Genomic DNA, 16,518 nt, shown 5'->3' with positions numbered 1-16,518 from the left:
ATCCAGTTCAGCCCCCACACTCCCAACACTACCTCACAGACCTCAAATTAATAGGGTTTGGTTCATTTGAGTGTTGTGCCCCGAGGCTATATTCAATACAACCATACATGTTTCATTCTCACTAATGAAGGAACGGCTATTCATTTCAAGGTGAGTCAAATAATAAGAAAAAAAAAATCAAAAAACATGCTTGGTGTTGAAAAATAAATTACTTGGAGAGCTGTTAAATTGTCAAGGCCAGCGGCATTCTTACAGGATTTCTTTTAGTGCCGTTCCACAAAATAAAACACGTTACAGGGAAAAGTTCATTATTTTATCTGAATGTTATTGCCTGACCCAAAAGTGAAACTTTCCATTGAAAGGAGAGTTAAAAGCTCAGACTTCAGTTGTTGTTAATAAAAGTAACCAGAGAGGAAAGCGGAGTCAAGGAAGCAGAAATACTTTCACCATCATCCTTATCCTAAGTGCAATGACCTCACACAGTTTACCTCATTATCATTCTAAAGGACCGTAGGCAAATTATTAGTAGAGCCGCAGAGTGGAGGTAGAATGTCATCTAAAGTGCCATTAACTGAGTCATTACACATTATGAAGAGGATTTCCTTCCTTTTAAAACAAATCCATCACTTCGACCTCATCAAAACTCCGCTGGGTTTTGTTCGTGAGATTGAAACATATCGGTGTCTCTGAAACAGGAAGCATTACCAGCGGATCAGCCGAGGGGGACACGACGAGGAGGATGAGGGGGCAGACGAAGACATAATCCCTATTCTTATGCGATCACTTTCTCCAACACTGGTTGCCCTTTTCGTTCTCCTGCGTGAGTTTAGCCGATCGAGGCTCGTCTGGACGCCATTCAAAGGCATCGGCAGCACGGTGCCTCGGTTAGTGTGAAAATAATGACATAAACAACAAATTACATTTCTATTTACACCTAATTCATTTGCAAGGGAATATAATTGCTGCCCAAATGATGTTCAGCATCAGGGGTTCCCACGTGGTTACGTAAGCACTTTGGTGAAGGGAGATATAGTAGCTTTGATTCCATTTGTAAAAATGAAATACACATTTTCAACCTTAAACCAAGACTACTAATAGTTCCAACCTCAAGCAAGTGCTTGGACTTACCTCAGAAGGAGAATAGAAACCCTACAAGCAGTTATTGTAGCAAAACAATTCATCAGGTTTTTTTGTTTGAATGAGTTTTCAATGCACTACTGCTCAAACACACCAATGTCTTTTTTTAAATACAGCAGTAGCGGCCAACGGCTTCTGCATGGAGGTATGCAGAAATGTTGCATGAATGCAAATAAAAAGAGGTATATATTTGTTCTAGGACAACATATGATCAGATTCAGATAGATCAGATTCTATACGATTTGTGCTCCATGTCATAAAGTCACATGTGCACCAAAAATTAAAAAAAAACCTGGATTTGGGCCACTTTTGCCTGCAGTGTGAACATAGCCTCAGAGACCAGGAACCCCTGCAGGCCACAGCCACCACCACCATGAACCAAAGAGTCTAAAAACAGGAGATGATTCCGATATGTTTCTCCATTGTGTTCCTGTTGCTAGGCGGATATTCACAAACATCATTCATCCACAGCAGTTATACCGCAGTTATAGCACATTTCGTCTGATTACAATGTGATTCGGGGATTGCAACATCCACCGAGCACCTTAAAAGCAGCGCTACGGCGGTTCATCTGTAACTCCATCCGTTAGGCTGTGATTTAGACGTGAGCGGAGGGAGGATGGAAAAGTGGAAGAAAATAGAGAAAAAGAGGAACGTTAAAGACAGTAAACCGGGTAATGTTTTCTACTTACGTTACGGTGTCGGCAAAGTGTTTCAGATGGCTGGATGTGTCTTCAGATATACGTCAGCCTGTGGAAAAACACAAGAGACACACTTTTAAACAGATGTTGTACTTTTATACCAAGACTACTGATTAAAACACAAAAGAACAATGAATGGTAGAGTATGCCGGTGGTTCTGTTCCTCTGGTGTTTACTTAATCGGCGTGCTTTGTGGATGCTTGATTAGTACATTTCCTGTGTTTGTTTGCATTGTGTAGACGGTGCATATGTATGAATGGATAATATGTATGAAAGGAATGTTCTGATTGCTCTTCATTTCCATCTACTTCCACTCCCCCGAGTCCTTGAGATCATCAAACATCTATTCCATAGACTCTATATAAGAAGGGGACTTAGTCATGGTGACGTCACCCATTTGTTTGTGGAGTACAGTTTTGGAAGCCTCGAATTCAGCATTTTGGCCGTTGCCATCTTGGAATTTTGCAACCAGCGAAGGAAGTGACCATATTTGGACTGTGGAGGAGCGACGGATGGAGCTGATGGACCGAGCAGTTCACTTTCCCTGAATCGGAGGTTGCAATCTGGTTAAAAAAGGCATATTTGTGCGTACTTGTGTAGTTTCACGGATACTAACTCTGATCTCCTGGGTGAAAGTCCAGACCTTTTTTTATACCACTTACAGTCAGCACTTATTTTGCAACAGCCATTCAATGTGACATTGAGCATTTTTGTTAATATAGTTTTGTGTTGGTAGTGGCCATAATTAGAAACACAGAGACCCAAACTCAGAGGCAATGGCAGCAGGGTGACGCTCCACCTATTAACAAGACATGGCGGTGCAAAAAGCACAGCAGTACATCACACAATCGGCCCTGCACTTTGCACATTTCCCTCCCGGGGGAAGATGATGACACACACCGAGGCGACCCGAGCTGATAGAGTCGGCTCGCTTCTGCTCAGGTATTAGACACACAGACCTGTGACCCAACCTCGGCTAACTCAATCAGACTCTCCCGCTCACCTGAATGGACTGCCAGGACTTTTTCAGGCTGCACGGAAACACATTAGACGATAAACCCCGGTTATGAGTAATTGTTACGGCTTGCTGTCACCTTGTGTTCCAACAGAGAGTTTTTGGATCTGTAGCACGTAAATAAAATGAAGAAGAAAAAAAACACTACCTCAAAGGAATAAACACTTCTGAGCTTGTCAGTAGAATTAGAATGCTTCACATTTGTGTGTACCTCTAATGGCTGCTACTGTCGAAGCTGAAGTTGAGTCTATAGATAGACAGATCAGCGCGGAGCCAACCAGGAGGCCAGACAGATGGTGTTTCATGGCAAAACAATTTCTACTAAACAGATACACCAACGGCTGGCAGCCACTTGCTCTCTTCCCTGCTCTCCCTTAAACCTGGGCAATTAAAATATTTCTCCCTCAATAACAGGGGAGAGGAGACGCAACTCCCTCTGGTTTAACATAGTATGCCAAACTGTGTTTCCATGGTAACTGTGGACCACAGAGGGAAAAGAAAAGGGAAGTCAGTTTAGCAAAAAAAAAAAAAAAAGACAAAATATGATGCTGCAGCGGCAGACCTCTGGGACTGTCCTCAATTCAACTCTGACCACGGCTGCCTTCCAAACTGTCCCGGCCTGACTGTGTGTGTGTGTGTGTGTGTTGTTGTTGACGAGATGTGTGTGTGTGTGTGTCCCTAAGGCTTTACATTCAAAGAGGTCAATGACCTGCAACAGAAACAACAAACAAACATGCAGATAATCAAGCAGACCACACCACACACATCCAGATCCCATCACACTGAACAAACTCAAACTCCCATGAGCCTTTGTGTGTGTATGTGTATATATATATATATATAGTATAAATCATATGTCTACATGTACAGCAGGTCCCAGCGGAGCGGGCAGAGACAGCTCTTTATTTGCCCAGAGTGAGGGTGAGGCTGTTTCGTTGGAGACTGTCAGAGTAAACATCGTGCCGTTTTGCTTTACGCTTGTTATTTATGCTTTTGATTGGTGCTGCTAATTGGTATTTTCCATCATTCGGGCCTCGTCTGTTTTTTTTCTGCATTCCGATCTCCTACCTTCCCTCGTCCACCTCATCCTCTTTTATGTTTTTTTAATCAAAGTTTTTTTTTTTATATCTCAATCGAAAACTCAAGTCGGCAACATCAAACCGTATGCTTCCAAACCGGAGCAACGTGCATTCTCTTCTGGGAAAAGAACTGAACTTGAGTTCTCAAACTTTGGTAGATAACTAAATCTGCACATGTGGGTACTGTTACTTATTATTATTAGCATTGTTTCAGTTATGAAAACATTGAACTCACCAAAATGATTGACCAATCCGAAGCAAACCTCCTGGCAAAGTCAGACTATGAACTAAAATAAAATGTAATGTTAGCCCAAAGATGAACGTTGGATGTTGGAATGTTGAAATTAATTCTATGCTGCTATTGTTTGAATATTACTGTCCCTTAATAATCATCACCTGTTCCAACTACTCCCTCTGTTGGCGCTAGAGAACCCCATACCAGCAGACACAGGAACAGTTTCTTCCTGCAGGCTGTCACTATGATGAACATTCACATAGTGTATCCATAGCAACCTGTTACATCAATTTCATATTTATCCCAGCACCCTTTGCACCCTACACCATTGCACTATTGTCAGACTGTTGTCATTATCATTGTCCTGTTCTGGTCCATGGAAACTTATATGTATAAAAAAGTCATATGTTTAGGTGTTTTCGGTTTATTATCCTGTTTTAACTCTATGTCAGCAGCTTGTTGGCCACTTAAAAACATGAAATTAGCTGAGAGTTGCTAATCAGTATATTTTCATCAACCATTTTACTGACAAATAAACTGTATAGAACATAACATAAAATGACAATACATACCGATGATGCTCCGTATAGAATGATATGTGAACCGATGTTAGCTGATGTAAACAGACGGTGTAGCTGTAATATGCCTCCTCTAGATTTCCAACATGGCTTCCTGTTGCCACTTCCTGTGTCTCTTAAAGAGACCACTACCCCCTAGTGGCGGGATTATAAACTTACTCATTTAGGTCATTTTTACATTTTTACACTCCTAATGCTATTAAAACAAAACTATTGTAACAGAAAATTCACTAACCAAGCATTATACACCATCATGCATTGCCCCAAATGTGTTCCAAGCATGAAGTGTTTCGTCATATTGCAGATGGACGAGGAAGTGATTTGGGTCACAACCCGAGTCTACCTTGACACCTGCCTGCAATCAGCTCATCGTCTCTTCAGTACATCGACGGCGACACTCCGCCACTCATCAGCCGACCGTCGACTCAGCCTCAGTGGTTGTGTCATCTCTTCGGCTGCTTGACTCGTGCATTTACATTCAGCTCTCTGCGGAGTGAAACTAAACTTGGAGACTTGGTAGTTGCTGCCGGTAGCTAATCCATCACCATGATAGTGGATGAAAGCAATGCTTTTTCGGAACGCCCGCTCTTAGGTCACGGACGCCGCGTCGTCCTCGACTGCACCGGCAAGGACAGCGGATTACTTTACTCAAACAAGCTTCAAGTTTCTGCATGTTGATTTTTCATATCGCAATGAAATTGGCTGAAACCAATGTCTGCCTGGAAGGAAGAAAATCCATCTAAAAACTGATGGTAAGCATTGACAAATGGCCAGCAGTAATGTGCTATACATACTTTGCAGTTGATTGGCTCAAAGATGCAAAACCAACTTCATGGGCCTTTAAGTTTTAATATTACATTTCCTGTGGGCAAACAAAGTGAAGCCAGGACATCTCAGCGGGGAGGAACGAGATATTCTTCTCTGATAGAATCGGATAAAAAAAAAAAAAACAGGTGCAGCTCGTCATTGCAAATGTTCTACACTGCAGCTGTGTCAGGATTTTTTTAAATCTGGGGATCACAGTGACATTGCCCTTCTGCAGCCCAGTAGCGTTTTGGAATATTACCATATTGGTCCATAATTTTGCCTGGTGACAGGGTAGGTACAGATGCCTCTTTACAGCAGGACAGCCAGAACGCTACATCATGATCATAGAAGCTGTCTTCGCAGGTTCGTGAGGATCAAAATGGCAAGATTCCTGATGATTGCATTGTCCTTCGACAAGTATTCATAATACGCATGGCTGATCGAATTGGTTGGATGTTAAACTGAGCGAATCATCCCGGTTAAAGGCTTTAAAACTGATTAGGGAAGCAGTGAGCAAATGAACAGCTAGAAAAGCAAAATCTAATGGCACTTTCTCACAATCAATGGCTTCATTGGACCTCATTCACCAATATCTCCAACACTGCTTTGCACCCACGCTGAAACTTCGGTTAGTAGCACCCTGCGCCGCATCGGCTGAAGAGCAACTTCTGCCTCTTGACCAATTAAAATGGATTCAGAGCTGGCAACCTGCAAGTCAACACGATCCCGTTAACTGACAGAGATGCATCAGCTGAGTCTGCAGGCAGGTTTGTCTCTCCTTCTATAGTCGAACAGCCGTCCTGCTTCATATTTCAGAGTCCCGCTGTTTCAACGAGTGGTCAGCCAATCAAAGGAATCTAACGTCTACTTATAATTGGCAATCAAAACTAAGTAATCTGCATCTGGATTGATGAGTGTCATGGATGCCCTTCCTACGGTTATATAACAGGGATAAGTTACTACAGATTACTTTGAAGACCTTTATCGTATCCCTTCTTCTGCAAAATCCAAATATTATACACTCTAAAATCATCTATACATCTATGAGGAATCCACATGCAGTGGGAGAACTAATAAAACTCACTTCATGTCATTTGGCTGCGGATTCCTCCCCCAGTCAAGACAGTGCAGCTCATCAACAACCAGCGCCATACTCCGGTGTACAGTGTGTTCCGTGGGAGCAGCCACTACACATCCACTCGCCCGCTGTCACACTATGATTTATTGAAATATTACCCCGACCAAATTAACAAACAGGGCCGCTCCCGTTCCCAGTCTGCCACTTGCCTGTGAATAGCAAGCACACTGGGGGAATCCATGCAGATCACCACCCTGACACAACTCTTATAGATATTAATATTTTCTTTCCCCGCCTTTGTCTATTTATTTACCAGCGTTCCGACCCACTCTCCCCGCGGTATTGAGACAATCCATCCTGTCAGATTTACCCTGATAAAGGGGGGGGATTCATGGCTGTGTGTGTGTGTTTGTCGGCGGCAGGGGAGTGTTTTGAGAAGGTAATGAGGACGTTGTGATAATGTTATAAGGGGTTATAAGAGGCCCACTGAGGCATTTGGGAATTGCTTGCACTTTGAAAAACACAGAAGCCACTCGCGACCAGGCAGCGAAAGCAATCTCTCTTCTCCCTCATTCATCTTTTGTTGACTGTCATTTCTTCTGCTACTTGTGTTTCTCGTCCTCCTCCCTCTGTTCTGCTGCCCTACTCCACCACTTCCCCCTCTTTGACTCACTCGGCTTTCTTTATTTAACTCCCTCCATCTCTCTCCCTGCTTGTGACGAGGCGGCAACCTCCAGTTCTGAAAAGTGAAGCCACCGCTGAAGCGCCTTAAACTTGCATTCTCTCTGCTGGCCATCAGGGGGTGACTCCTCTGGTTGCAAAATATATGGAAATCTATGAGAAAATTATACTTTTCTCTTGATTTATTATCTCAGTAAACATTGTAAACTTGTAAGCTTGGGGGCGGGGCCACCTCCATGTTAGTATCCAAATAATTTAAACTCTTTGGATGCTGTTCTTGTGGTCTGATTGCAGTTTATTCTTATTCTTATACTTAGCTATTATATCTGTAATGTTAATAGTATTAAATAGTTTCATACGATCCAATGATTGAATAAACCCACTGATGATAAAGGAACTAGCTCCAATAATTGCCAGCGGTTAAAATGTCCAGAATAAGGATTTTAATTAGCGTTTCATTGCTGACCTCCTTCTGTAATATTAATCCTGTTCAGATGGGGCTTAAGTGATCCATATCATGAAAGACTCACTTTTTCAGTGGATGTTCCAACCCGGTCTCAGGCCCAACTCGTCAAATATGACACTTGGCACCTGAAACTGACCCACTTTTAAGAGTCTGCATGGGACACGCCGGGCTTTCAACTACCTCCAAGAGCAAGTCAGAGCGACTGACTTAGTCCAAATATCCTGGGATATTCAGGTATATTCAGACAGGCAGTCGAAGAAAAATGTGTATTTTGAACATTAAAGCGTGTAAATACAGTATATTCTAGTCGAAACTCAAAATACAAGTTTGAATCTGAAAATTTGCATTATCTTTATTCCCCCCTTTTTGATTGTCACTCATCTGTATACCAACGTGGGAAAATATCCTTAAACCTTAATATTATGATACTGATTTCCATCATATCATCGCACTGCTTCCTTTGAAAGTTATTTTGATAACATCTCCTCTCATCTCATCAACAGCATCCATTGTGTGCACCACACTGACTGCAGATAAAAGCTGTGGATAAACCAAAAATGCATGGCATCACTGTCTGGTAGTGGAACAGCAGATACAGAGAGAGGTAGGAATGCAGAGAAACCATCACTCCCTGCTTTAAAGGACATTTACATGAACCACTGTGTCACAAAGGCTACAAACAACATGAGGGACCCCCTCCCACCTTTCTGCACCATCTGGTAGGAGGCTCCAGAGCATCCAGGACCAGGTCTACCAGAATGAGCAACAGCTTCTTCCCCCAAGCCGTCACTGAACTCACCCCATGCCCTGCCCACCATCCATCCCTCTCTCTTTAACTCCAAACTTTAAATTGCACACAAAGCAACAGCACTTTCTTTTAATCTAGATGTGAACACCAACTTTTAATTTATTCATCTATGAATATATATAAAATATGTTGTTTTTTTAAAGAATTTCTGAAAAAGGCTGGTTTTGTTTTTCTTGGAGGACATTCTCGTCTGTGTAAAATGCTCGACCACGGCTGGAAAACTTCCAGAAAAGGGAAAGGAGGGAGAGGTAGAGAAGAGTGAAACAGAGGCGGACAGAAAAAGACTTTTAATGGGGTCCTTCAAATTGAAAAGAATTCGCCCCTGGATGTGGGAATCCAATTCTCTCCAATCCAATGGGATTGGCATTGAGCAGGGTAAATAAGGATGGATTGTTTGTCCGTTAGACTGCTGTGGCGTGAATCTGCCGCTTAAATGTAAAGTGACAGGTTACACACACACACACACACACACACACACACCCACACACACTCCTCTTTAATCCAGCTTCTCTCTTTCGCCTCCTGCTCTCACTCTCCACAATTTCTGTCTCTATCACACACAACCAAGACAACTACTCGTAATGAGGAAGCTAAAGTCACCTACACAGCCTCACGACTACGCACCCACATCCCTCTCCACACATGCACACGCTAAATCTTCTCTCCGGCGCGCGCTGTGTATCAGAGAGCTCAGCTTTGTTTCTCAATACAAGAAAAGAAGAAGAAGAAAAAAAAATATGCTGGGTGAGAAATGCTGCCATGATGCAACGGAATGTAACCTCCCGGCCATTTCCTCAGAGCGCTGAGAAACTAAAGGGCTATTTAAAAAAATGATGATGATGACAAGGAGGGGGCAACATGAAAAGAGTCAGATCACAAGACGGGGAGGAGGACTGAGGGAAGAGGACAAGGAAAGGTTACCACAGGGGGGTGGAGGGGGTAGAGAGATACAAAGATGCTCATAGGTGCAGCTTTAATGGTCCATGATGACATGCCAATATCAGCAGGTGCCAGCTGGCTGCTCTGTAGCCGCGAGGCATTCTTTCTAAACTCAACTCAAGGCGCGGACACATAGTTAATAAATTGAACCTGCAACCAGCTCTTCATGCAGCAAGTCCTCAAAAATAGTCCATCACAGTATACGGTTAGAATGTAAAACTGTTATTTTGATCTCACTTAAACTGATTACCGTAACGGACTTTCTAGAAGGAACGAGTGTTCAGAAAACCAAAAGTAGTCATGGAGTTAAACATGGAGTCATGTTTAACTGCTCACAAGCACTTAAAGAAATGTTTTTAAACCCCAAGATTAATTATTATCATTATTAATCTAAATTATTCCCAATCTTCTTCTTTTAGAATAAATAAATGTTTCTTTATCCTGCTAAATGATAATTCCACATATACCATTCACTTATATGATGAACTTGACAGTTAAAGGTTAGGGCCGGACTATCATCATGTAACATACTTGTTCAGCAAAGGTACATGATTGACTGGCCAGCTAACGGGATGGGAACCGCGGATGTGATGAGAGCGAGAACAACTCTGACAAAGAGGACGCCACGTCTCGGCCGCCACCATCGATTGGCCTTTACCATCCGATGCAAAGACGTCAAGTCGAGTTACATGCTCTCTCGTACCTTCCTGAACATCTCCCAGACGCCCTGCACCTATACTTCCCTCTGAAATAACGCAGCGCATCCTAGAAGGAATCAAAGAGCAGGCTAACCACAGCGTATGATGCACTCAGCTGTTGGGATAGCAACATCCAAAATGACCCCAGTCAAAGTCAACCTTCACCTCGATGCTCTAATCGCATCTGAGCAGCAACTGAGACAACTTTCATGGAGCAATTCAGTCAGTCGATTGAAATGTCTCAACAGATTAGCGAAGATTCAAGACAGATGAAAGGTATCTGGTCGACGGGATCGTCCTCACACGCTCTTTTACAGCTGATCAAAAATCTACAGAAGCTTTACACAACAAATTAGAACTATGACCAGCATCCAAATGTCTGGTTGTTGTGGGTTCGGTTGTCAGATTTGATATTCCAACAGGCTCAAGCTCTACAGAACTCAGACGGGATCAATTCAGAGCAACAGGTGTTTCAGTTAAACGAGTGACCGTGTCAACTGGTGACTTTTGGCTGAGTCTGCGGTTGCTCGTAGCAACTTGGCGTCATGGTTGGCGTTGATACTAAACCCTGATTTAAATAGGTTGAAGGATTTAACAAGGACACCTACATAAACCATTTTTTGGTTTTATATAAACCGACCAAACTTCCACCAATTAATCAATAACAAATACTGCGAATAAGGCTTCGAGAACGAGCCAATCAGAGGCAGAGAAGGGCGGGTCTTTATACACAAACTATGTCAGTGTTGTGTCAGGCTTGTGGAAAGAAACAAGTCAATCCGACGCCAGGGGACTGCTACTCTCAAACCTGGTAGCTCGCCTCAAGGCAACACAATCCCCCTCCTGTCTGCTTTCTGTTTTCTCCATGCAGGAATGACAAGGTTTAGTCTGGCCCCGCAGAGAAAAGGCCCCAGCAAGCGTTTCATGAAAAATGAATTGCCACAGTGCGATGGCAGCTCCTTTCATTCTACAGCTTCACAGCTGTGAAGAGCTCGGGCGCTGCGTTGACGCGTCGGCGCATTGCTGTTTGTGTGCATCCCAACGCTTCCTCGATAATAAGGGACTACAAAAGACTCAGTTAGCATCATTAGTGTATTAAAGTGTACAATCCATAATATTTCAATCCTGGTTTATTTAAAGACACATGTGGTTCCTGGTTATAACATCATATGTATTGTAATAATGCGGGTCCCTCAGTTCTGCTTGAGTCTGTACATCAAAACAGATTCAATACATACACATGTAGTTTGCTGTGAATCTCTGGTGCATAATTATGGAAGTGACTTCTGGGAAAGATGTACTGCACACATGGATCTGGAAACTACTTGAAAGAGATGCAATTATGGTATGTTAATGATAGAATGTCTATTCCTGAAAAAATGAATATGCAGAAGATCAAAACTGAGGTTTATTGTTAAAACTTTAAGGTACACCTTTGTTTTAAAGTCAGAATTAGATGGTATGGTCCTTTAAGTCTTACAAAGGAGCAGTAGAAAGCATCCTGACTGGCATGTGATGTGTCCATCCCAGGACAGGTTATTAAAACCACCCAGGACATCACTGGTACAGAGATATTGGTGACAAGAGGTGCCCGCAAAGAGCCCAAAAGGTATTAAAGGACAAAACCCACCAAGACCAACAAGACACAGCCTGTTCACTCCGCTGCCATCTGGCAAGAATGGGACTATAAACTGCTTTTCATTGGCGGATCTTTTGTACTATGACAATAAAATAACCTTGTAACTTGCTAAAGTGCCAATAGCATGAGTCTCAGAGAGTTATCAGCCCTGCACAACATACTGTGTGCTAACTTCTGTGCAGGTAGAACTGAGAATTAAATGCAAAGCTGTGCAACAAGGGGATACAGGCAGGTTTGGCTGCTATTTCGGTGCATGTACGTGGAGCAGCTCAATGCGCAACAGGGTGGAGTAAAGGGGATTATTGTGCTAATCCCAACGTATGACGTATGAAAAGAATAAATGAAGAATTGACTTCTTCGACAAATCAATTTGTTGTGTGGACGGTGCAGAATGGCTTTCTATTTCAATCGAACAATGATGATAGAAAGAAAAAATGTGAAGTTGTTTATATAACCGCGTCTATCCTTCATGCATTTCAAGAATAAACACGAAGGGCAACAGAAAGTTGGAAAGGAGGCAGCGACACACTCGAGCCATTGTAATCCCACTTCTCCTCGAGTCCCAACCAGCAGACCTGATGTGCGTAGAGTCGCGTGGTTATTTTGCAGTCGTGATTTGCATGTTATTTAATCAACGTAAACACAGCGGACGGCCGTGAGTAATGGCACCGCGCTCTGACACGGCACTTGTCAAATCAGAGGCTGCAGATTTATCAGTATATGTGTCCTGCTGCAGGGATTTAATGAACTGAAAGAGACACTTTTCATACAGTATGAAGCAGCTGTGGACAACTGATACGATACGTAGGAAACACTCAAATCCATTTACCATTCTGAGAGATTAATGGTGGACTGATTTATGGACATTTCTGCTTTAACCATAGTAAACATAATTTATGGATGCTAGTTTAAACGCATCTACTTCTTGGACAGATACTAAAGGGACACATCATGGAAAAACTCACTTTTTCAGTGCTCGTGCACGTACATTTGAGTGTCCACCAACCCACAATCTGTGAAATAAAAACCATTCAGACGTGGCTCCCTTTCCTATGTAACTATATTGATATATACAGTATATATAATCACCCTGATATCCTCCCATGGCAAGAAAACTACCTTTGCAGGTGCCAATCAGAGCAGCCTGGGCTTTCTCAGAAGCGGGACTTAAAGAGACAGGAGCTAAACCAAAGGTTACCATGTTGTAACCCTAGTTCTGTACTCTCCTCCAATCATTCGCCCAATGAACTTTGCATGCCGGCCAATCAGGATGGAGCAGCAGGGGGCGACATTCGTCGAGGGCTCCACCTGCACTCACAGAACCAGGGTTAAAATTCTCTATGGGCTCTTGTATCAACCTCATCCAAACAATACAACAATGACACCACACGTTTCGATCAGCAAGTAGCCAGTGTCAGGTAAAAAAAAAAAATGTAATTGAATCCCCCTCTGTTTCCCCTCTCTGTGATGGTGCATTGCAAGGCCGGGCACTATCAGTGTAGCAGAGGGAGCAGTGAAGACGGCCGGGAGCCCCAACTGCTCTAGTTTCAGCTAAAAAGCAGCGCTGAGGACCACCGAGGGTCATCTGATACGGACACAGCTGGAGCTCCAAGCTCAGCCTCCAATTGGCGTCAACACAGGTGGGTGGGCCGTGCACTTAGAAGGCAAAACACACACACACACTCTGGTAAAAGCTGCACGGAGCCATGAATTGCATTGTGGTTAAATGGGAATGTGGAGCGGAGAGGCACCCGTGTTTGCACATGTAAATATAATAAACTCAGTTATTGCATTGGTTCTGTCTGCCATCATAATTCACATTTTAAAGAACGGCTGCGAGGTGCTGGAGCCAAATCCACACACACACACACACACACACACACACACACACTGCTGTATGAATGCCTGGAAAATAGAAGCTTCACACACACAATCACCTTATTTTGCAGCAGGTAATCGCATGATGAGCCCCCGTAAAAGTGATAAACAGGAGAAACCCTGTAAGTGTGTGTACAAGTACATGTTGGTCATAAATCCTGGAATGGGAAATAGGGAAAACGACCAAACACATAAAAAAGAAACAGATAGAGTTTCTCATTTTTCACAGTAACAATCATTAAAATCTGTGAAATGTATCCACTAAAACAAAACAAACAAAAACATCATCAATATGTCAGTTACCGCTGCGATCATTAATAGTTCACTTAAATCAACTTTTAGAGGCAGCCGTACAGTTTGGGCTTTTTATGTCGTTCCACAGCATTTTGCTTCATTTTGACGCCTTCACAAATGGTTTAACAAGTTTCCCTGTTTGTGGGCGAGTGTTGTTCAGCCAGAGAACAACAGATCTAAATGACATGTGAGGCTCCAAATCAATCAGCCCCGACTCGAGTCCGATCCTAGCTCGATCCAATCCCAATCCGAGCCCGATTATAGCCTGATCCCAGCCCGATCCAATCCCAATCCTAGCCTGATCCTAGCCTGATCCTAGCCCGATCCAATCCCAATCCTAGCCCGATTCTAGCCTGATCCTGGCTCGATCCAATCCCAATCCTAGCCTGATCCTAGCTCTATCCAATCCCAATCCGAGCCCGATTCTAGCCTGATCCTAGCCCGATCCTAGCTTGATCCAATCCCAATCCTAGCCTGATCCTAGCTCTATCCAATCCCAATCCTAGCCCGATTCTAGCCTGATCCTAGCCCGATCCTAGCTCCATCCAATCCCAATCCTAGCCTGATTCTATCCTGATCCTAGCTCGATCCAATCCCGATCCTAGCCCGATTCTAGCCTGAACCTAGCCTGATCCTAGCTCAATCAAATCCCGATCCTAGCCCGATGCCAGCCCTCAAATCCACCCGTTGCTCCTCCACAGTCCAAATATTGTCACTTCCTTCACTGGTTGCAACACATCCGAGATAGTGAGGGCAATAAAGCTACATTGAAAACTGTAGTCCACAGCCCAATGGGTGACATCCTGAGGACTACTTCTCAAGTCTACGAGCAGGATTGGACTGGGACTGAATAATCAAATCTGGCATTTTTGGTCCAGACCGGCCCCATATCCCATTGGAGCCCCCTTAATCAAGCAAACATAATCGACTATTGCCCCACAGCAGAATATTTACTTATCCATCTCACCCGGCTCATCCTTCCCATGACATCAGGTTGGTTACCCGTATGTTTGTTTAAATAAAATAACTGATTATTAAGACCGTGATTAATTAGAGCCTAAATAAAATGAAAACATATGCCTACACACGAACCCAACGAGCCGCCCGTGTGCTGTAGGTCCAGCCTACACATGGTGCTATCTCCACCGGGCCACATGGCTGCAGACTGCTCAAACAATACCGTCCCTCCTACCACTGTACTTATTGTACTGTACTTCAGACCACCCACTGGCACTGGCCTCCTCTACCTTCCAGTGCTAACTATAGAAACAGCGCACAAGGATTTGGAGGTTTTGTTTACAACGCTAATCCCCAGGGAAACTAGGCAGAGGGAGAAAAAAAAAAAAAACATGATGGTTTGTTTTGGTTGGAAATAGCCAGGGCGTGGGCGTGTAGGCAGCAATACCCGGCGCTGGGATCAATAGGAGAGGCGATCGCTCAGGCTGCTGGACTCCGCAACAACAGAAGGGTTTTCTCTCCGACAGAAGGAGGAAAAGATGGCGTTTGGGAGAGAGGAGAGGAGAGGAGAGGACGGACGAGATGAGGTGAGAAAAGTAGGTCCGGATGTGGACAGGAAGGGGGGAGCGTGGAGTGGAGAAAATAGGCTCGGAGGAAACGATTTAGCAATAAAGACAGTAACACTTTCCCGGGATAAATACAGTTATAAAAGGGGAGGAAACAAGGGAAAAGACAGGGGGAGAGAGTGACGGATGGAAGAAGTCATTTATACCTTTTCATCATGATAAGTTGACAGCCAAGAGTATAATGCTCAACCCACCTCACATCCTCCAGAGATGAGCTATAGTAGTGCTGGAAGTGCTGCTATTTACTGTACTAAGACAGTCTCACTTCTTCCATCACCGGGAAGTGGGTCTAATAAAGACTCTTTATTTCCCACATCAACGCAAAGAAGTTTGTTGTTTTGCTCCAGGAAACAAAACAGAGGAGAAGTCCTTTTTTTTCCCTTTCCCTCCTCTCCGTTTGGCAGCCGTTTCCTTCTGTTTTATTGCAGTGTTGACGAATGTGGGCGTTCTTCATTGTTTGCCTCGCAATGATTTATTAAGACAGAGGATAAGCTAACAAGACTGCCAATGCAGGCGTTGTCGTCTCTTAATTTCATCTATTCATCTTATCGCAGTGGAAACGGAAAATGCAGCTCAATACATTCAGCCCACACTTGGAAATAACAGCTTTGTACAAGACGGAATCACACAATCTGCTCCGCAGTTCCCTCAGAACAAAGAGACGACTTAAAGGAAGTTAAAAGGGAACTTCACAGAAGGTGAAAGAGTGCAGATGACAGCTACTTTTTGGAGTTGATAGGTGTGTTTTTTCAGATGTCAAAGGGAGCACAGTAACCTTAGCAACTCCAATCATACTTGCTGCTGTTTAACCCACAGACTGGATATAATAATTAGACGTCTTCCATTGATTTGTGGATATTGTTTTGAAGTTCCTTTGATGTAATGGTATGCAACATTTCAAT

At 43.4% G+C, this 16,518-nt stretch overlaps 1 protein-coding gene across 2 annotated transcripts in view; it reads right to left on the bottom strand.

Annotated features, from left to right (window-relative positions):
* Positions 1 to 16,518, bottom strand: part of rbfox3a (RNA binding fox-1 homolog 3a) — a 399,003-nt gene that overhangs the window by 274,154 nt on the left and 108,331 nt on the right. For both annotated transcript variants that reach the window (XM_084040219.1, XM_084040217.1), the window contains exon 3: positions 1,830 to 1,887. The gene's annotated coding sequence lies outside the window, so the exon portion shown is untranslated. The remainder of the gene's footprint in view (positions 1 to 1,829; positions 1,888 to 16,518) is intronic.

This window comes from Eutrigla gurnardus (genome assembly GCF_963514095.1).
Source record: "Eutrigla gurnardus genome assembly, chromosome: 22".
NCBI classification, from domain to species: domain Eukaryota; kingdom Metazoa; phylum Chordata; class Actinopteri; order Perciformes; family Triglidae; genus Eutrigla; species Eutrigla gurnardus.
This window is presented reverse-complemented; position numbering and strand designations above follow the sequence as displayed.